Below are 22,671 nucleotides of genomic sequence, written 5' to 3'. Positions count from 1 at the left end.
CCTCATAGACAATGAGCTATCAGAATAAGATTCGACTATGGAGCCTGAGGGTGTGAATAAAACACAGGAAACAAAAGTAGAGCTCAAATATATATATATTATGTTTGTTATGAGAAGTGTATAGACGGATGTACAAAAGAAATAAAAACATATGCATATATATCACAAACAAAAATAATGTTGACAATACAAAACAGCTTAGTAGGTTCCAAAAGGAGGTGGGATGAGGTGTAGTCCAGTATGTGATTTAGTTTAGTTCCATGGACCTGTGATAGGTCAGGTGTCAACAATTTGTGATTCAGTCCATAGGTTCACAATTCCTACCGCAACGTAGCGGTGGTCGGGTGGCTCGCCATCTCGCGCTGATCAGGGCTGATCGCGGGAGAACAAAAAAAACCTGACCTAAACAAGGTCAAAAAACAGAAATTATCATTCACAGAAGAAAATGAAACAGCATTCTACTGCTGTGACAAAATAAATACATAAATCCATAAATAACAAAGTCAAGTAATCAATGCCACGTTTCATACAACAATCAATAACCCATCATCTCTTATAATGAAGATTCTAGAAAGACATTCTCATGGGTCCCATCAAAGTATATCAGCGTTAAAGCTAATAAATATTATCCAAAGTTAATCAAATATATTTACAAAACTCATTTAATCACAGGTATTGCGCAACAGATTCAATAATGTAAATGGAATTTAACTCAATGCAAAATCTCATAGGCCGTTTCGGCATTTCATCAGAAAAGTAACAAAAAACATCCAAAACGGACAAAACTACAAAAATCAAATCACTCGTTCAACTCTAGATACGTTAAGTCAACATTCGGCCATAATGGAATAAACAAAAACAACAATATTCAATAGATGACACTAGTAATTGCACTTACTGTCGCTAGCCTAGCATTAGCTTACCGGCATTGTAGGATGTGCGATCGCGGCTCCGCATGTACATTAATTGTGACAAAACAAAACAAACAAATAACTCACCGTTGAGTCGAGTGTGAGGTAGTGTAAAGATGAATGAATCGGCCGGGTTATTGCACGCTGTCAACTGGCCTGTAGTGCAAAATTTGTCGATATCTGACAAGTACGCCAACCACAGGGACAACAGCAGCCAGAGGAGCAGGGACATACAGCTGATTGACCCGGAACTTATACAGGATTCATTCCCGCCACAATAAAGGGACTGGCGGAAGTGGGGTCAGAAGTTACTGTGGTTACACAATAGAGGAGATGAATGTCTGAATGTTCATGCTGTAAAAATGTAAACACACCCAATCCTGAGCTCACCTGTTCAGTATATAAAGTGTAGGAGTGCTCCTGAGATTTAGTATCACAGTCCAAGGAAACTAATCTGCAGAACTGACCTGTTCATCACAATGAAGCTGACTGCTCTAATTGTCCTTTGGGCACTCTCCAGCACAGGTAACTGCTCTTTTCCTTATCATTCAGGATTTAATTTAAACATTTAAAGTCTAAATTTTACAATAAAAGAAAAAGAAAACCTTAAAGTTTATTTTATATAGATATTAAATGTCCTTTTCCAAGAACATCCAAGCAGTTTACAAGATTAGGTAACTACATGAGCATCACACCAAAAACATAACTAAGTTTTCTCTCAAAGCATTATCAGGAAACCAGATATCTGTCAGCATATATGTAGAGAAAATAGATCAATGAGCGTGATACAGCCAATTAAAAACAAAGAAACCCAAGAGGCTCTGAGAAAGATATGCCATACATTTTGTTTTAGTTTATAAATTCTGTTTCTGCATCTGTTTGGCAAACTGATGTGGAAATCTTTTACTTTCGCCAAATTATTTCACTGAGTGGATAAGTTCTACTTCATGCTGAGCAAAACTGGAAAGTGAACATTTCTTTCAGTGTGGACATCTTGATGGATGGCTTAACACTTTGTTCAGTTTGTGATGTGGATGTCACAACCTGTTATCGCGTGAACTGGTTGTGATTGGGAAAACAGGTTTAACCCAGAGATAACTGGGAGTTAAAGTCCACCTTAATATTTCATATTGGTGATCGCATCTAGTGGTCAGATTCTTTTCTCACACTTTTCTCACACTTTTCTACACATGCCATAAAAATTATAACATTTTAAATATAGTTTCACAAACTGTTAAATGTTGGAAGGTTTTTAGAGCAGGCCTCCATGGTGTAAATTATCCTTAATAGATTAACCTTAAATTAACTTTAATGTAGTGTTTCATGTCGACTTTATTAAAAATATTTATGCACACACATGTTAAAGAGATTAACTGCATTTCATCAATCTGTGTAACAGTGTAAAGAAATCGAAGAGATAAAGATTCTTTAATTATACTGGGGTATTTTAAAACCTTTCATTATAACATCAATCCTTTTATTGTTTCTCTCCTGATTGCAGCTGGAGCCCTTCAGTGTCAAACCTGCACAGATCAGACGTGTTCAAGCACACTACCAATTACATGTTCTTCAGAGACCATGTGTGTTACAGCTACTATTTTAGGTAATCTTCTCTTCATATTATGAAATTTCCCCTTGTGGGACTAAAGGTATATCAAATCAAATCAAATCAAATTTTATGTGATAAACTTCAGTAAATTTCAATGACTTTGAAATTATGTGTACTTTCCATCAACATTAACAAAATACACTTTGAATTTGCAGCTACTTCATCTGGAACTACGGCAACACAAATCTACAAGGCATGTGCATCTTCCTCCCTGTGTCCAGTTACGGGCTCTCAGACATTTTCAGTTAACATGGGTGTTCAAAGTGCTCTTGCATCTGCCACGTGCTGCAACACAGATAACTGCAACTCAGCAACTCTGGCTGGTAAGTACAAATCTATAAGTGTTTTATTAAAGACACAATAAGAAACAATATTCTGATGTTTGCTGAAATGTTCTCAGTTCTGAAATGAAATGATGCTCTTTTCTTTTACAGCTCCTGCTCCTCAGTCAAGTAATGGCCGACTATGTAACGTTTGTTCCACCCCTCTGTGCGACACTCCATTACCGTGTCAGGGATTGGAGGACCAATGCTTTCAATCAACGAGTGAGTCTTCATCATGTATACTTTAACAAAGATCATCTTTAAATTGGCTTTTATACCTAAAATAAATTCACAAACATATTATTCTTTTTTTTTTTTTTTAATTAGTCAGTGGCAACATTATGAAGCATTTCATCAGTATTTGTAAGACATTTTATTTTGTACCTTAAATCTTTGAAGATGAAGGTCAGGATTTGATAATTAGTTCATGAAATTATATATATGTATTAGTTAACAAGTATTCCCATCACCCAGTGTAGGAACACTATTCACTAAAAGGAAATCAGTGGCTTCTGAAATTGTAACTACATGTTTTCATAAACGTGAAAGTCACTATAAAAATTGACTGAAAATCAGGCTCTGTTCTTCTCTCTGATTAAAAAATGTTTACCGGTGGCATTAGAAATGTTAAACAAACAACTACACCCTTTAGTGGTGTTCTCAGGTCACTGCAGTGAGATTTTGAGTTTCAGCAAACAGAACACAAACAGATTTTAGATTACTCTTTATGTGAAAGATATTGAAGATAGGTACAAAGCATTTCCCTAACCATTTGCAAACCAATAATGATGGTCAATGCCCACAACTCTACAGTTGATCTACAGTGTAGCTTCATGATTTTCTTTTGACTGAAAAATAATTAGAAGCTCTAAATAAAATGTAACAGAATATATTTATTAATAAATTGCTGTGACAGGAGTGTTAGTGCATAAAAAAGGAAACCATTTTAATTATAATACTCTGAGTACATGTTTGGATTGTCACAGGCTACTACACAGGCATGTTTGTCTTCTTATACATTTTTTGGTTAGAGTTCACATGTCAACATGAAAGATTCTGAACATCAAATTAACTTCATGCATTATCAGTGTTGCGCACAACAGTTAAAGAGCACAAAAAAGGCTAACTGTAAAACTGCTGTCTGAGTTTCAAGTTTTATTGTCATGTAATAAGCACGCATCCCTGGGAGGCACCTGTGCTGAGTGTGAGTGTGGATTAGGTGATGCTGCTGATCCCAACCACCTGAGCTCTGTCTGACAGGAAGTCCAGGATCCAGCTGCACAGGGAGGAGCTGATGTTCAGGTCATGAAGTTTCATGATGAGTCTGGAGGGTATGATGGTGTTGAAGGCAGAGCTATAGTCTATGAACAGCATCCGCACATATGTGTTTTTCTGGTCCAAGTGCGAGAGGGCAGTGTGGAATGCAATTGCTATTGGGTCGTCTGTAGATCTGTTAGGCCTGTAGGCAAACTGGAGGGGATCGAGTGAAGCAGGGAGTAAAGGTGTGATGTGAGCTTTAACTATGCGCTCAAAACACTCACACAATGGATGTGAGTGCTACTGGGTGATAGTTATTTAGGCAGCTCACATTAGTTTTCCTTGGAACAGGGATGATGGTGGTCCTCTTAAAACCTTTTGGGACAACAGACTGGAGCAGGGAAAGGTAAATGTGTGTCTGAACTAGTAAATATGGCTTGGTGGAAAAATTAAATTGGGGGCTTTATTAAAGTAGAAGACAACAATAAATGTATCAGTTGTTTTACCATTTACCATGACTTATGACTTACCAAAAGGCACTAAACCAACATAATAATGGATATTACTGGTGTAAGATTCTTTTTTTATCATATGTTATCCTATCCCTATAATCGAACTGTGTGAATCATTATACTGCTGTAAGCCACACCCTACTCCATATTATAGAGAGTATAATTAGTATGTAGTTAATTTGCATTATACCTCTGGATTAAGAAATTGTGAAAATCATTAGATTTATTAGATATGTCTATATTATCCTATACTGTTGATTTACTGTGAATGATTTACACTGTTTCACTGCATGTCATACTGCTGAGTTAAGAAGAGAATATTGTGTGCAGAGGGCCTTTTTTTCTGATAGTGGAGGAGACAGACCACATTCCACAGAAGTTCTACCCCCACCTTTCTCTATGTCAGAAAGACAGGGAGCCAAGGTCATAACACAGGGTCACTGAGAGTTAGAGGGTATGTAAGTTTAGGCTTTTTACGACTAGGTGGGGGTCAACAGAGGCTATAAAAGCTTTGGGTAACGCTCCACCATTTTGAGATTTGCTGTGCCCCTCTGCATGCATGTCTCCCCATCCGGATGGTTTGTGCTCATAAAGTGTTGAATTGTATGGAATAAAGGATTGTTGATTGAGCATTTATACACCAAGTATTGTCCTTCCTTCAGCCCAAAGAATAAAAGAATTGGGAGGATTTAATACTGGATATCAGCAAACTCATTTTTAAGATGTCTTAACTAATGCTTTAAATATGATATGTCATGACAATAAAAATTTTTCATCTGCAGTGACCGACGGCACCAACACTTTCCCAGCTTACGGATGTGCATCTAAGAACCTGTGTGCAGCTCCCTCAAGCTTGAAATCTCTACCGTTCATGCAGAGCATTGGTACCATAACAGCAGGACCAACCTGTAATTCACCCTTGACCACTGCAGCACCAACCACAACCACAGCCAACCCAACTACAACTACAGTGGCAACAACAACAGTTGCTCCAACCACTACAACAGCTGCTCCAACCACAACAACAGTTGCTCCAACAACAACAGCTGCTCCAACCACAACAACTGTGGCACAAACCACAGCAACTGTGGCACCAACAACAACAACAGCTGCTGCAACCACAACAACTGTGGCACAAACCACAACAACTGTGGCACCACCCACAACAACAGCTGCTGCAACCACAACAACAGCTGCTCCAACCGCAACAACAGTTGCTCCAACCACTACAACTGCTGCTCCAACAACAACTGCTTCTCAAACAACAACTGCTGCTCAAACAACAACCACAGCTGCTCCAACCATAACAACAGTTGCTCCAACAACAACAGCTGCTCCAACCACAACAACTGTGGCACAAACCACAAAAATTGTGGCACCACCCACAACAACAGCTGCTGCAACCACAACAACAGCTGCTCCAACCACAACAACAGTTGCTCCAACCACTACAACTGCTGCTCCAACAACAACTGCTGCTCAAACAACAACTGCTGCTCAAACAACAACCACAGCTGCTCCAACCACAAAAACAGCTGCTCCAACAACAACACCAGCTGCTCAAACCACTACAACTGCTGCTCCAACAACAACAGTTGCTCCAACAACAACAACAGCTGCTGCAACCACAACAACAGCTGCTCCAACAACAACAACAGTTGCTCCAACCACAACAACAGCTGCTCCAACCACTACAACTGCTGCTCCAACAACAACTGCTGCTCAAACAACAACCACAGCTGCTCCGACCACAACAACAGCTGCTCCAACCACAACAACAGCTGCTCCAAAAACAACATCAGCTGCTCAAACCACTACAACTGCTGCTCCAACCACAACAAGAGTTGCTCCAACAACAACAGCTGCTCCAACCACAACAACTGTGGCACAAACCACAACAACTGTGGCACCACCCACAACAACAGCTGCTGCAACCACTACAACTGCTGCTCCAACCACAACAACAGTTGCTCCAACAACAACAGCTGCTCCAACCACAACAACTGTGGCACAAACCACAACAACTGTGGAACCACCCACAACAACAGCTGCTGCAACCACAACAACAACTGTTCAAACCACTACAACTGCTGCTCCAAAAACAACAACAGTTGCTGCAACAACAACAACAGCTGCTCCAACCACAATAACAGTTGCTCCAACAACAACAGCTGCTCCAACCACAACAACTGTGGCACAAACCACAAAAATTGTGGCACCACCCACAACAACAGCTGCTGCAACCACAACAACAGCTGCTCCAACCACAACAACAGTTGCTCCAACCACTACAACTGCTGCTCCAACAACAACTGCTGCTCTAACAACAACTGCTGCTCAAACAACAACCACAGCTGCTCCAACCACAAAAACAGCTGCTCCAACAACAACACCAGCTGCTCAAACCACTACAACTGCTGCTCCAACAACTACAGTTGCTCCAACAACAACAACAGCTGCTGCAACCACAACAACAGCTGCTCAAACAACAACAACAGTTGCTCCAACCACAACAACAGCTGCTCCAACCACTACAACTGCTGCTCCAACAACAACTGCTGCTCAAACAACAACCACAGCTGCTCCGACCACAACAACAGCTGCTCCAACCACAACAACAGCTGCTCCAAAAACAACATCAGCTGCTCAAACCACTACAACTGCTGCTCCAACCACAACAAGAGTTGCTCCAACAACAACAGCTGCTCCAACCACAACAACTGTGGCACAAACCACAACAACTGTGGCACCACCCACAACAACAGCTGCTGCAACCACTACAACTGCTGCTCCAACCACAACAACAGTTGCTCCAACAACAACAGCTGCTCCAACCACAACAACTGTGGCACAAACCACAACAACTGTGGAACCACCCACAACAACAGCTGCTCCAACAACAAAAACAGCTGTTCAAACCACTACAACTGCTGCTCCAAAAACAACAACAGTTGCTGCAACAACAACAACAGCTGCTCCAACCACAATAACAGCTGCTCCAACCACTACAAATGCCGCTCCAACCACAACAACAGCTGCTCCAACAACAACAACAACTGCTCCAACCACAACAACAGCTGCTCCAACCACAACAAATTTGGCACAAACCACAACAACTGTGGCACCAACAACAACAGTTGCTCCAACCACAACAACTGCTGCTCCGACAACAACAACAGCTGCTCTAACAACAACAACAACTGCTCCAACCACAACAACAGCTGCTCCAACCACAACAAATTTGGCACAAACCACAACAACTGTGGCACCAACAACAACAGCTGCTCCAACCACAACAACTGCTGCTCCAACAACAACAGTTGCTCCAACCACAACAACTGCTGCTCCGACAACAACAACAACTGCTTCAACCACAACAACAGTTGCTCCAACCACAACAACTGTGGAACAAACCACAACAACTGTGGCACAAACCACAACAACAGCTGCTGCAACCACAACAACAACTGCTCCAACCACAACAACAGTTGCTCCAACCACTACAACTGCTGCTCTAACAACAACTGCTGCTCAAACAACAGCCACAGCTGCTCGAACCACAACAACAGCTGCGCCAACAACAACACCTGGCCCCTGGTTTTTCGGTTTTACAAAGCGAGTTCAGCTGAAGCCTGAGTGAGTCACTATGACGACACACGCCGTGAAGCTAACCTGCTCCCTAGCAGGTTTACTACAACTAACCCTGACTGTCTCCGCCCCTTTGTCGGAAACCTGACAGTAGGAAGTGTCGGACATGGCGTGCCCCTTCCTTGAAGAGCCAGTAGATCGTGAAGCCCAAATTCTCCGCAGAGCTCTCCGCCGGGAGAGAGTGATCAGAGCGCGTTTGGACATTTTATCATTTCCTGATGAGTTTCTGTGTGAACGTTACCGTTTTTCAGCACAATCTATAATTTATTTGAATAACATCCTCAGGTCATATATTACGCATGTGACACATCACGGACATTCTCTCAGTTCTGTACATATTATTTGTATTGCACTTCGGTTTTTTGCAAACGGGAGCTTTCTGTATAATATTGGTGACGCTGAGCACGTTTCCAAGGCTACCGTCTGTCGGGCAGTCAGGAATGTTACAGTTGCACTGAAACGTCTCCTGTACTCGTGTGTGGTGTTCCCCGGTCACAGACCCACAAGATTTATCAAAGAGGGATGCCACAAAATTGCAGGTATCAAGGTGACCAAAACGTAATGTATGATGTGGTGATACTTGGACTACTACTTAAATTGCACATTTATTCTCACGGTTCCCAGGCGTGATTGGCTGTATAGATGGCACTCACATTCCAATCATTGCTCCTTCAGTAAATGAAGGAGACTATGTAAACAGGAAGTCTTTCCACAGCATTAATGTGCAGGTACATAGTTCCCTGTAGCATTTCAAACTAAAAAATTATTCCATTATAGTAATGGATGCTAATTTGTGTTCTCTGCACTGTGAAGATCATATATGATGCTGCCAACATTATGACAAATGTGGAAGCCAAGCGGCCAGGCTCTGTCCATGACTCACAAATATTCCGTGAATGTACACTGAGCACAAAATTTGGACATGGTGAGTTGAGAATACTTTAAAATATATAAAGACCAATTGCTTCAGGGACATTTGAACTGAAGTGTATCCTTCTGTCTTAGGAGAGTTCACTGGCTACTTGCTTGGTGATAGGGGGTATCCATGTTTACCCTATTTGCTTACCCCTTACCCTGACCCTGAACCGGGCCCACAGCAGCGATATAACCTGGCTCATTGCAGGACAAGAGCCAGAATTGAAATGACTATCGGAATGCTTAAGGCCCGGTTCCAGTGCCTGCAAAGACTCAGGGTCACCCCAGAAAGGGCATGTGACATTATTGTGGCATGTGTGATTCTTCACAACATTGCCACAATTAGAGGAGAACACTGTCCTTCTGAACCAAACATCAGCAGTGATCCAAACCATGAACATCCTGACCCTCCCACGGACATACAAGATGGAAGCGCAGTCAGAGACACCATATGTCACAATCATTTCCTTTGACCCATCACCTCAACATGTTGAAAGAAGAATAAACAGATTTTTTGTTCAACTGGCTTTATTGGTCACCTGTGTTTCCTGTACACAAAGTATTAAAAGATGTAAACCTCATAAAGTGTCTCTGTTGCTTCCTCCTCTGTAACAGCTGTCAATGTTTCTTCATTATTTTCCTGTAGTAAAGAAATAGACAACATTGCTGTTCTACTGTAAACTCATATAATCTGTGGAGTATTACTCACAACTGCATGTTGGTCTGGCTCAACAGGAGGCTGCACCAGATGCAGTACACCACCACCATCAACTGATAGAATATGAGGTTCATACAGGTCACTTATAACTTACAAGGGACCAAATGGCAATTAACAAACATACCAATCACCTTACACTTCATTGTCATTATGCTCTCAAAGACAACCAAGACTGAGGGAAGGCAAAATCAGTAGGAAAATAACTTCACTACAAAATAATCCATTATGGTAAAGAGTTTATCAAATGAATGAGTCGCACTGCAAAGGTGACTGTGAAGAAAGGATGTATGCACATCATGTATTATTTTGGATTTACCCCTTATGTAGGCACTTGTGTCTTGCGGGGTTATTGACTCAGAGGATGTCCCCGCAGAGATGCCTTCGGCCACAGGGCGCCCACTGTTTTGGCTGAGGGCCAACTGCTCAGCCTCTGTGAGTGGTGGTGGTGGAGGACCCCCACCTGTTTTTCGGGCCTCCGCTTTTTTTCTGTTGGCTATAACGGGCCACATTTGAGCATACAGAGTAAGCAAATATGTACTTGTAATGTGCTCAGATAATTTCAATAAGTGCTTACAGAAAGAAAATTAATGTAGCCTCTAACTGCAATTGATTTACATGGGACAAACAGACCAAGCACTATGGCTCATAATACAATTACACCTTACCTGTTTGGACTATATTTTTATATTTCATTTTTACTTGCTGCCAGGAACGTTTGGGGCCTGTTGGGTTGCACCTGCGCTCACATCACATCACAAAATAAAATGTATGAAATAAAAAATAAAATATAATAACATAACGTGTTAAATGGGTGGAAATCCCTAGATCAATGTTTAAATTAACACTCACGCATTGACTCTGTCGGCTATGTTTTGCCATGCATGCTTCCTTTCTTTCGCAGCTGAGGCTGTGTTACTTTTTTCCGCGGAATTTGCATGTTATCGGCATATGCTGCCATCAGAATTTCGGCCTCAAGCGCTGTAAAATACATTGACCGCGCCTTCTTTCCCTCCGTCTCCATGGTGACTCGCTTAATCTGTGCTCCGCTTATCAGGGCTTTATGTATCCTCGTGCGCGTGATTAACTTGGGGTTAAAGCAACTCCGCGTTGATTGAACTAATTGTTATCAGCCTTTCTGAAACCGAATATTCTGAGTTGGACAGTTCGGGGTTACTCAACCCTGCGTATCGTTTTTCACTCTGAGTTTTCTAAACCGGCTTCCTGAAACAGGGCCCAGCTGCTCAAACCACTACAACTGCTGCTCCAACCACAACAACAGTTGCTCCAACCACAACAACAGCTGCTCCAACAACAACAACTGCATCTCAAACCACAACAACAGTTGCTCCAACCACTACAACTGCTGCTCCAAAAACAACAACAGCTGCTCAAACCACAACAACTGCTGCTCCAACAACAACAACAGTTGCTCCAACCACAACAACAGCTGCTCCAACCACAACAACAGCTGCTCCAACAACAACAACAGTTGCTCCAACCACAACAACAGCTGCTCCAACCACTACAACTGCTGCTCCAACAACAACTGCTTCTCAAACAACAACCACAGCTGCTCCAACCACAACAACAGCTGCTCCAACCACAACAACAGCTGCTCCAACCACAACAACAGCTGCTCCAACAACAACATCAGCTGCTCAAACCACCACAACTGTGGCACAAACCACAACAACAGCTGCTCAAACCACAACAACAGCTGCTCCAACCACAACAACAGTTGCTCCAACCACTACAACTGCTGCTCCAACCACAACAACAGTTGCTCCAACAACAACAGCTGCTCCAACCACAACAAGAGTTGCTCCAACAACAACAGCTGCTCCAACCACAACAACTGTGGCACAAACCACAACAACTGTGGCACCACCCACAGCAACAGCTGCTCCAACAACAACAACAGCTGCTCAAACCACTACAACTGCTGCTCCAACAACAACAACAGTTGCTGCAACCACAACAACAGCTGCTCCAACCACAACAACAGCTGCTCCAACCACTACAAATGCCGCTCCAACCACAACAACAGCTGCTCCAACAACAACAACAACTGCTCCAACCACAACAACAGCTGCTCCAACCACAACAACTGCTGCTCCAACAACAACAGTTGCTCCAACCACAACAACTGCTGCTCCAACAACAACAACAACTGCTCCAACCACAACAACAGTTGCTCCAACCACAACAACTGTGGAACAAACCACAACAACTGTGGCACAAACCACAACAACAGCTGCTGCAACCACAACAACAACTGATCCAACCACAACAACAGTTGCTCCAACCACTACAACTGCTGCTCCAACAACAACTGCTGCTCAAACAACAACCACAGCTGCTCCAACCACAACAACAGCTGCGCCAACAACAACACCAGCTGCTCAAACCACTACAACTGCTGCTCCAACCACAACAACAGTTGCTCCAACCACAACAACAGCTGCTCCAACAACAACAACTGCATCTCAAACCACAACAACAGTTGCTCCAACCACTACAACTGCTGCTCCAAAAACAACAACAGCTGCTCAAACCACAACAACTGCTGCTCCAACAACAACAACAGTTGCTCCAACCACAACAACAGCTGCTCCAACCACAACAACAGCTGCTCCAACAACAACAACAGTTGCTCCAACCACAACAACAGCTGCTCCAACCACTACAACTGCTGCTCCAACAACAACTGCTTCTCAAACAACAACCACAGCTGCTCCAACCACAACAACAGCTGCTCCAACCACAACAACTGTGGCACCACCCACAGCAACAGCTGCTCCAACAACAACAACAGCTGCTCAAACCACTACAACTGCTGCTCCAACAACAACAACAGTTGCTGCAACCACAACAACAGCTGCTCCAACCACAACAACAGCTGCTCCAACCACTACAAATGCCGCTCCAACCACAACAACAGCTGCTCCAACAACAACAACAACTGCTCCAACCACAACAACAGCTGCTCCAACCACAACAACTTTGGCACAAACCACAACAACTGTGGCACCAACCACAACAACAGCTGCTGCAACCACAACAACAGCTGCTCCAACCACAACAACTGCTGCTCCAACAACAACAGTTGCTCCAACCACAACAACTGCTGCTCCAACAACAACAACAACTGCTCCAACCACAACAACAGTTGCTCCAACCACAACAACTGTGGAACAAACCACAACAACTGTGGCACAAACCACAACAACAGCTGCTGCAACCACAACAACAACTGATCCAACCACAACAACAGTTGCTCCAACCACTACAACTGCTGCTCCAACAACAACTGCTGCTCAGACAACAACCACAGCTGCTCCAACCACAACAACAGCTGCGCCAACAACAACACCAGCTGCTCAAACCACTACAACTGCTGCTCCAACCACAACAACAGTTGCTCCAACCACAACAACAGCTGCTCCAACAACAACACCAGCTGCTCCAACCACTACAACTGCATCTCAAACCACAACAACAGTTGCTCCAACCACTACAACTGCTGCTCCAAAAACAACAACAGCTGCTCAAACCACAACAACAGCTGCTCAAACCACAACAACAGCTGCTCAAGCCACTACAACAGCTGCTCAAACCACAACAACTACAGCTGCTCCAACCACAACAACAGTTGCTCCAACCACAACAACTGCTGCTCCAACGACAACAACTGTGGCACAAACCACAACAACTGTGGCACAAACCACAACAACAGCTGCTGCAACCACAACAACAGCTGCTCCAACAACAACTGCTGCTCAAACAACAACAACAGTTACTCCAACCACTACAACTGCTGCTCCACCAACAACAACAGCTGCTCCAACCACAACAACAGCTGCTCAAGCCACTACAACAGCTGCTCCAACCACAACAACAGCTGCTCCAACAACAACACCAGATGCTCCAACCACTACAACCGCTGCTCCAACCACAACAACAGTTGCTCCAACCACAACAACTGCTGCTCCAACAACAACCACATCTGCCCCAACCACAACAACTGCTGCTCCAACAACAACCACTACTGATCCAACCACAACAACTGCTGCTCCAACAACAACAACAGTTGGTCAAACCACAACAACTGCTGCTCCAACAACAACACCAGATGCTCCAACCACTACAACCGCTGCTCCAACCACAACAACAGTTGCTCCAACCACAACAACTGCTGCTCCAACAACAACAACAGTTGCTCAAACCACAAAAACTGCTGCTCCAACAACAACCACTACTGCGCAAACCACAACAACTGCTGCTTCAACAACAACAACAGTTGGTCAAACCACAACAACTGCTGCTCCAACAACAACCACAGCTGCTCCAACGACTACAACTGCTGCTCCAACAACAACCACAGCTGCTCCAACCACTACAACTGCAACTCCAACAACAACAACAGCTGCTCCAACCACAACAACAGCTGCTCCAACAACAACAGCTGCTCCAACCACAACAACAGCTGCTCCAACCGAAACAACTGTGGCAACAACCATGACAACTGCTGCTCCAACAACAACTGCTGCTCCACCAACAACAACAGCTGCTCCAACGACTACAACTGCTGCTCCAACAACAACCACAGCTGCTCCAACCACTACAACAGCTGCTCCAACCACAACAACAGCTGCTCCAACCACTACAACTGCTGCTCCAACAACAACAACAGCTTCTCAAACCACAAAAACTGCTGCTCCAACCACTACAACTGCTGCTCCAACAACAACAACAGTTGCTCCAACCACAACCACAGCTGCTCCAACAACAACAGCTGCTTCAACCACAACAACAGCTGCTCCAACCAAAACAACCGTGGCAACAACCACGACAACAGCTGCTCCAACCACAACAACTGTGGCACCATCCACAACAACTGATGCTCCAACAACGACCACAACTGCTGCTCCAACAACAACAACAGTTGCTCCAACCACCACAACTGCTGCACAAATAACAACCACAGCTGCTCCAACCACAACAACTGTGGCACCAACCACAACAACTGCGGCTCCAACCACTACAAATGCTGCTCCAACCACCACAACAACAGCTGCTCCAACAACTGCTGCTCCAACAACAACAACAGCTGCGCAAACCACAACAACTGTGGCACCAACCACAACAACAACTGCTCCAACAACAACAACTGCTGCTCCAACAACAGTTGCTCCAACAACAACAACAACAGTTGCTCCAGCCACTACAACTGCTGCTCAAACAACAACCACAGCCACTCCAACCACAACAACTGATGCTCCAACAACAACAACTGCTGATCGAACAACAACAACAGTTGCTCCAACCACTACAACTGCTGCTCTAACAACAACAACAGCTGCTGCAACCACAACAACAGTTTCTCAAACCACTACAACTGCATCTCCAACAACAACCACAGCTGCTCCAACCACAACAACTGCTGCTGCAACCACAACAACAGTTTCTCCAAGCACAACAACTGCCGCTCCAACGACAACCACAGCTGCTCCAACCACAACAACAGCTGCTCCAACCACAACAACGGCTGCTACAACCACAACAACGGCTGCTACAACAACAACCACAGCTGCTCCAATCACTACAACTGCTGCTCCAACAACAACCACAGCTGCTCCAATCACTACAACTGGGCCCTGTTTCAGGAAGCCGGTTTGGAAAACTCAGAGTGAAAAACGACACTCACGGTTGAGTAACCCCGAACTGTCCAACTCGGAATATTCCGTTTCAGAAAGGCTGATAACAATTAGTTCAGTCAACGCGGAGTTGCTTTAACCCCAAGTGAAGCGCGCGGACGAGGATACATGAAGCCCTGATAAGCGGAGCACAGATTAAGCGAGTCACCATGGAGACGGAGGGAAAGAAGGCGTGATCAATGTATTTTACAGCGCTTGAGGCCGAAATTCTGATGGCAGCATATGCCGATAACACGCAAATTCCGCGGAAAAAAGTTACACAGCCACAGCTGCGAAAGACAGGGAGCATGCATGGCAAAACATAGCCGACAGAGTCAATGCGTGAGTGTTAATTTAAACATTGATCTAGGGATTTCCACCCATTTAACACGTTATTTTATCATATGTTATTTTATTTGTTATTTTATACATTTTATTTTGTGATGTGATGTGAGCGCAGGTGCAACCCAACAGGCCCCAAACGTTCCTGGCAGCAAGTAAAAATGAAATGTAAAAATATAGTCCAAACAGGTAAGGTGTAATTGTATTATGAGCCATAGTGCTTGGTCTGTTTGTCCCATGTAAATCAATTGCAGTTAGAGGCTACATTAATTTTCTTTCTGTAAGCACTTATTGAAATTATCTGAGCACATTACAAGTACATATTTGCTTACTCTGTATGCTCAAATGTGGCCCGTTATAGCCAACAGAAAAAAAGCGGAGGCCCGAAAAACAGGTGGGGGTCCTCCACCACCACCACTCACAGAGGCTGAGCAGTTGGCCCTCAGCCAAAACAGTGGGCGCCCTGTGGCCGAAGGCATCTCTGCGGGGACATCCTCTGAGTCAATAACCCCGCAAGACACAAGTGCCTACATAAGGGGTAAATTCAAAATAATACATGATGTGCATACATCCTTTCTTCACAGTCACCTTTGCAGTGCTACTCATTCATTTGATAAACTCTTTACCATGATGGATTATTTTGTAGTGAAGTTATTTTCCTACTGATTGTGCCTTCCCTCAGGCTTGGTTGTCTTTGAGAGCATAATGACAATGAAGTGTAAGGTGATTGGTATGTTTGTTAATTGCCATTTGGTCCCTTGTAAGTTATAAGTGTCCTGTATAAACCTCATATTCTATCAGTTGATGGTGGTGGTGTACTGCATCTGGTGCAGCCTCCTGTTGAGCCAGACCAACATGCAGTTGTGAGTAATACTCCACAGATTATATGAGTGTACAGTAGAACAGCAATGTTGTTTATTTCTTTACTACAGGAAAATAATGAAGAAACATTGACAGCTGTTACAGAGGAGGAAGCAACAGAGACACTTTATGAGGTTTACATCTTTTAATACTTTGTGTACAGGAAATACAGGCGACCAATAAAGCCAGTTGAACAAAAAATCTGTTTATTCTTCTTTCAACATGTTGAGGTGATGGGTCAAAAGAAATGATTGTGACATATGGTGTCTCTGACTGCGCTTCCATCTTGTATGTCCGTGGGAGGGTCAGGATGTTCATGGTTTGGATCACTGCTGATGTTTGGTTCAGAAGGACAGTGTTCTCCTCTAATTGTGGCAATGTTGTGAAGAATCACACATGCCACAATAATGTCACATGCCCTTTCTGGGGTGACCCTGAGTCTTTGCAGGCACTGGAACCGGGCCTTAAGCATTCCGATAGTCATTTCAATTCTGGCTCTTGTCCTGCAATTAGCCAGATTATATCGCTGCTGTGGGCCCGGTTCAGGGTCAGGGTAAGGGGTAAGCAAATAGGGTAAACATGGATACCCCCTATCACCAAGCAAGTAGCCAGTGAACTCTCCTAAGACAGAAGGATACACTTCAGTTCAAATGTCCCTGAAGCAATTGGTCTTTATATATTTTAAAGTATTCTCAACTCACCATGTCCAAATTTTGTGCTCAGTGTACATTCACGGAATATTTGTGAGTCATGGACAGAGCCTGGCCACTTGGCTTCCACATTTGTGATAATGTTGGCAGCATCACATATGATCTTCACAGTGCAGAGAACACAAATTAGCATCCATTACTATGATAAAATAATTTGTTAGTTTGAAATGCTACAGGGAACTATGTACCTGTACATTAATGCTGTGGAAAGACTTCCTGTTCACATAGTCTCCTTCATTTACTAAAGGAGCAATGACTGGAATGTGAGTGCCATCTATACAGCCAATCACGCCTGGGAACCCTGAAAATAAATGTAAAATTTAAGTAGTAGTCCAAGTATCACCACACCATAAATTAAGTTTCGTTCATCCTGATACCTGCAATTTTGTGGCATCCCTCTTTGATAAATCTTGTGGGTCTATGACCGGGGAACACCACAGACGAGTACAGGAGACGTTTCAGTGCAACTGTAACATTCCTGACTGCCCGACAGACGGTAGCCTTGGAAACGTGCTCAGCGTCACCAATATTATACAGAAAGCTCCCGTTTGCAAAAAAACGAAGTGCAATACAAATAATATGTACAGAACTGAGAGCATGTCCGCGATGTGTCACATGCGTAATATATGGCCTGAGGATGTTATTCAAATAAATTATTGATTGTGCTGAGAAACGGTAACGTTCACACAGAAAATCATCAGGAAATGATAAAATGTCCAAACGCGCTCTGATCACTCTCTCCCGGCGGAGAGCTCTGCGGAGAATTTGGGCTTCACGATCTACTGGCTCTTCAAGGAAGGGACACGCCATGTCTGAGACTTCCTACTGTCAGGTTTCCGACAAAGGGGCGGAGACAGTCAGGGTTAGTTGTAGTAAACCTGCTAGGGGGCAGGTTAGCTTCACGGAGTGTGTCGTCATAGTGACTCACTCAGGCTGCAGCTGAACTCGCTTTGTGAAACCGAAAACCCAGAGTTTTCGTTAACTCAGGGTATACTTACTCAGTTTTTCCACTAAACCGGCTTCCTGAAACAGGGCCCTGCTGCTCGAACAACGACCACAGCTGCTCCAACCACAACAACTGCTGCTCCAACAACAACAACTGCAGGTCCAACAACAACCACAGCTGCTCCAATCACTACAACTGCTGCTCCAACAACAACCACAGCTTCTCCAACCACAACCACAGCTGCTCCAACCACCACAACAACGGCTGCTACAACAACAAAAACTGCTGCTCCAACAACAACAACAGCTGCGCAAACCACAACAAATGCGGCTCCAACCACAACCACAGCTGCTCCAACCACAACCACAGCTGCTCCAACCACCACAACAACGGCTGCTACAACAACAAAAACTGCTGCTCCAACAACAACAACAGCTACTCAAGCCACAACAACTGCAGGTCCAACAACAACAACAGCTGCTCCAAAAACAACAGCAGCTGCTCCAACAACAACAGCAGCTGCTCCAACCACAACCACAGCTGGTCCAACCACAACAACTGCTGCTGCAACCACAACAACAGTTGCTACAACCACTACAACTGGTGCTCCAACAACAACAGTGACACCTGCTCCAACCACAACAACAGCTGCTCCTCCAACAACAACAACAGCTGTTCCAACCACAACTCCAGTTGCAACAACAACAACAAAAACAGCTGCTACAATCACAACAACTGTGGCACCAACCACAACAGCTGCTCATCCAACAAGAACTGCTCCTCCAACCACAACCACTGCTGCTCCAACAACAACAACAGCTGCTTCAACCACTACAACTGCTGGTCCAACAACAACCACAGCTGCTGCAACCACAACAACTGCTCCTCCAACCACAACAACTGCTGTTAAAACCACAACAACAGGAGCTTCTCCACCCACCACAACAACAGCTGCTCCAACCACCACAACAACAGCTGCTCCAACCACAACAACAGCTGTTACAACCACAACAACAGCTGCTCAGAAAACAACAACAGCTGCTCAGAAAACAACAACGGTTGATCCAACTACAACAGCAGCAACTCCAACCACAACCACAGCTGCTCCAACCACAACCACTGCTGCTCCAACCACAACTACTGCTGCTCCAACCACAACAACAGCTTCTCCAACTACAATGGCAACAACAACAACAACAGCTGCTCCAACCACAACAACTGTGGCACCAACAACAATAACAGCTACTCAAGCCACAACAACTGCAGGTCCAACAACAACAACAGCTGCTCCAACAACAACAACAGCTGCTCCAACCACAACAACTGCTGTTACAACCACAACAACAGCTGCTCAGAAAACAACAACGGTTGCTCCAACTACAACAGCAGCAACTCCAACCACAACCACAGCTGCTCCAACCACAACCACTGCTGCTCCAACCACAACAACTGTGGCACCAACCACTACAACTGATGCTCCAACAACAACAATAGCTGCTCAAGCCACAACAACTGCAGGTCCAACAACAACAACAGCTGCTACAACAACAGCAGCTACTCCAACCACAACAGCAGCTGCTCCAACCACAACTACAGTGGCAACAACAACAACCACTGCTGCTCCAACAACAACAGCTGCTCCAACCACAACAACTGTGGCACCAACCACAACCACAGCTGCTCCAACCACAACAGCAGCTGCTCCAACAACAACAACAGCAGCTGCTCCAACCATAACAACAACAGCTGCTTCAACCACCACAACAACAGCTGCTCCAACCACAACAACTGCTGTTACAACCACAACAACAGCTGCTCAGAAAACAACAACGGTTGCTCCAACTACAACAGCAGCAACTCCAACCACAACCACAGCTGCTCCAACCACAACAGCAGCTGCTCCAACAACAACAACAGCAGCTGCTCCAACCATAACAACAACAGCTGGTCCAACCACAACAACAGCTGTGGCACCAACCACGACAACAGCTGTTCCAACAACAACAACAGCAGCTGCTCCAACAATAACAACAACAGCTGGTCCAACCACAACAACAGCTGTGGCACCAACCACGACAACAGCTGCTCCACCAACCACGACAACAGCTGCTCCAACCACAGCAACAGTGGCAACAACAACAACATCAGCGGCAACTCCAACAACAACAGCTACTCCAACCACTACAACTGATGCTACAACAACATCAGCTGCAGCTCCAGCCACAACAACTGCTACTCCAACCACAACAACTGTGGCACCAACCACAACAACAGCTGCTCCAATCACAACTACAGTGGCAACAACAACAACATCAGCAGCAACTCCAACAGCAACAGCTACTCCAACCTCTACAACTGATGCTACAACAACATCAGCTGCAGCTCCAGCCACAACAACTGCTACTCCAACCACAACAACTCTGACACCAACCACAACAACAGTTGCTACAACAACAACTGTTCCAACCACAACAACTGCTGCTACAACAACATCAGCTGCTGCTCCAACAACAACTGCTACTCCAACCACAACAACTCTGACACCAACCACAACAACAGTTGCTACAACAACAACTGTTCCAACCACAACGACTGCTTCCACAACAACATCAGCTGCAGCTCCAACAACAACAACAACAACAGCTACTTCAACCACAACAACAACTCCTCCAATCACAACTACCGTGGCAACAACCACAACAACAGCTGCTCCAATCACAACTACCGTAGCAACAACCACAACAACTGCTGCTCCAACAACAATAACAACAGTTGCTCCAACCACTACAACTGCTACTACAACAAAAACCACAGCTGCTCCAACCACAACAACTGTGGCACCAACCACAACCACAGCTGCTCCAACCACAACAGCAGCTGCTCCAACAACAACAACAGCAGCTGCTCCAACCACAACAACAACAGCTGCTCCAACCACAACAACAGCTGCGGCACCAACCACGACAACAGCTGTTCCACCAACCACGACAACAGCTACTCCAACCACAACAACTGTGGCACCAACCACGACAACAGCTGCTCCAATCACAACTACAGTGGCAACAACAACAACATCAGCGGCAGCTCCAACAACAACAGCTACTCCAACCACTACAACTGATGCTACAACAACATCAGCTGCAGCTCCAGCCACAACAACTGTGACACCAACCACAACAACTGTGACACCAACCACAACAACAGTTGCTACAACAACAACTGCTCCAACCACTACAACTGCTGCTCCAATCACAACAACAGTTGTTCCAACAACTATAACTGCTGCTCAAACAACAACCTTTCCAACCACAACAACTGCTGCTACAACAACATCAGCTGCTGCTCCAACAACAACAGCTTCTCCAACCACAACAACAACAGTTGGTCCAACCACAACGACTGCTTCTACAACAACATCAGCTGCAGCTCCAACAACAACAGCAACAACAGCTACTTCAACCACAACAACAACTCCTCCAATCACAACTACCGTGGCAACAACCACGACAACAGTTGCTCCAATCACAACTACAGTGGCAACAACAACAACATCAGCTGCAGCTCCAACAACAACAACAGCTACTTCAACCACAACAACAACTGCTCCAATCACAACTACCGTGGCAACAACCACAACAACTGCTCGAACCACTACAACTGCTGGTACAACAGCAACAACAACAACAGTTGCTCCAACCACAACAACTGCTGCCACAACAACAATAACTGCAGCTCCACCACCACCAACAGCTGCTCCAACCATGACAACAGCTGCAACAACAACCACTAAAATGCCTTCAACAGCTATATCATCCACGACAACAACAAGTCACACATCTTCTGTCAGAATGAATGTAATCCCTCTATTAGTCGCACTCTTTGTCTTTACCATCTATTAAATGGTAAATCATGGAAACCCCATAAAAACACTACAACTGTGAAAGGATTTTTTTTTATGTTACTGTTTACTTCTTCTTTTCTTTTTTAGTTGGGATTTAAGTTAAAAAGTGTAATATCTATTTAATATTTACCCACAAATATATTTATCTATTTATTAAACTCATTATGCAAATGTCTTGAAAAAATGTACTTGGGATTTTTGTTATATGTGATTCAATGACAGCATTTCTTAAACTAGTAACTGTAATTACACCAGAAAAAAAAGCCAAAGGATTACAACTATGACCATGATAAAGTTTTCAACAGACAGTATGACGGGATTT

At 44.3% G+C, this 22,671-nt stretch overlaps 1 pseudogene; it reads left to right on the top strand.

Annotated features, from left to right (window-relative positions):
- Positions 1 to 1,256: 1,256 nt before the first annotated feature.
- Positions 1,257 to 21,569, top strand: LOC147309188 (uncharacterized; annotated as a pseudogene).
- Positions 21,570 to 22,671: the final 1,102 nt, after the last annotated feature.

This window comes from Aulonocara sp. 'chitande type north' Nkhata Bay, linkage group LG18 (assembly GCF_057382095.1).
Source record: "Aulonocara sp. 'chitande type north' Nkhata Bay isolate Kocher_YH1m ecotype deep benthic linkage group LG18, A_spYH_male_GT1.1, whole genome shotgun sequence".
In the NCBI taxonomy this organism is placed as follows: Eukaryota; Metazoa; Chordata; class Actinopteri; order Cichliformes; family Cichlidae; genus Aulonocara; species Aulonocara sp. 'chitande type north' Nkhata Bay.
This window is presented reverse-complemented; position numbering and strand designations above follow the sequence as displayed.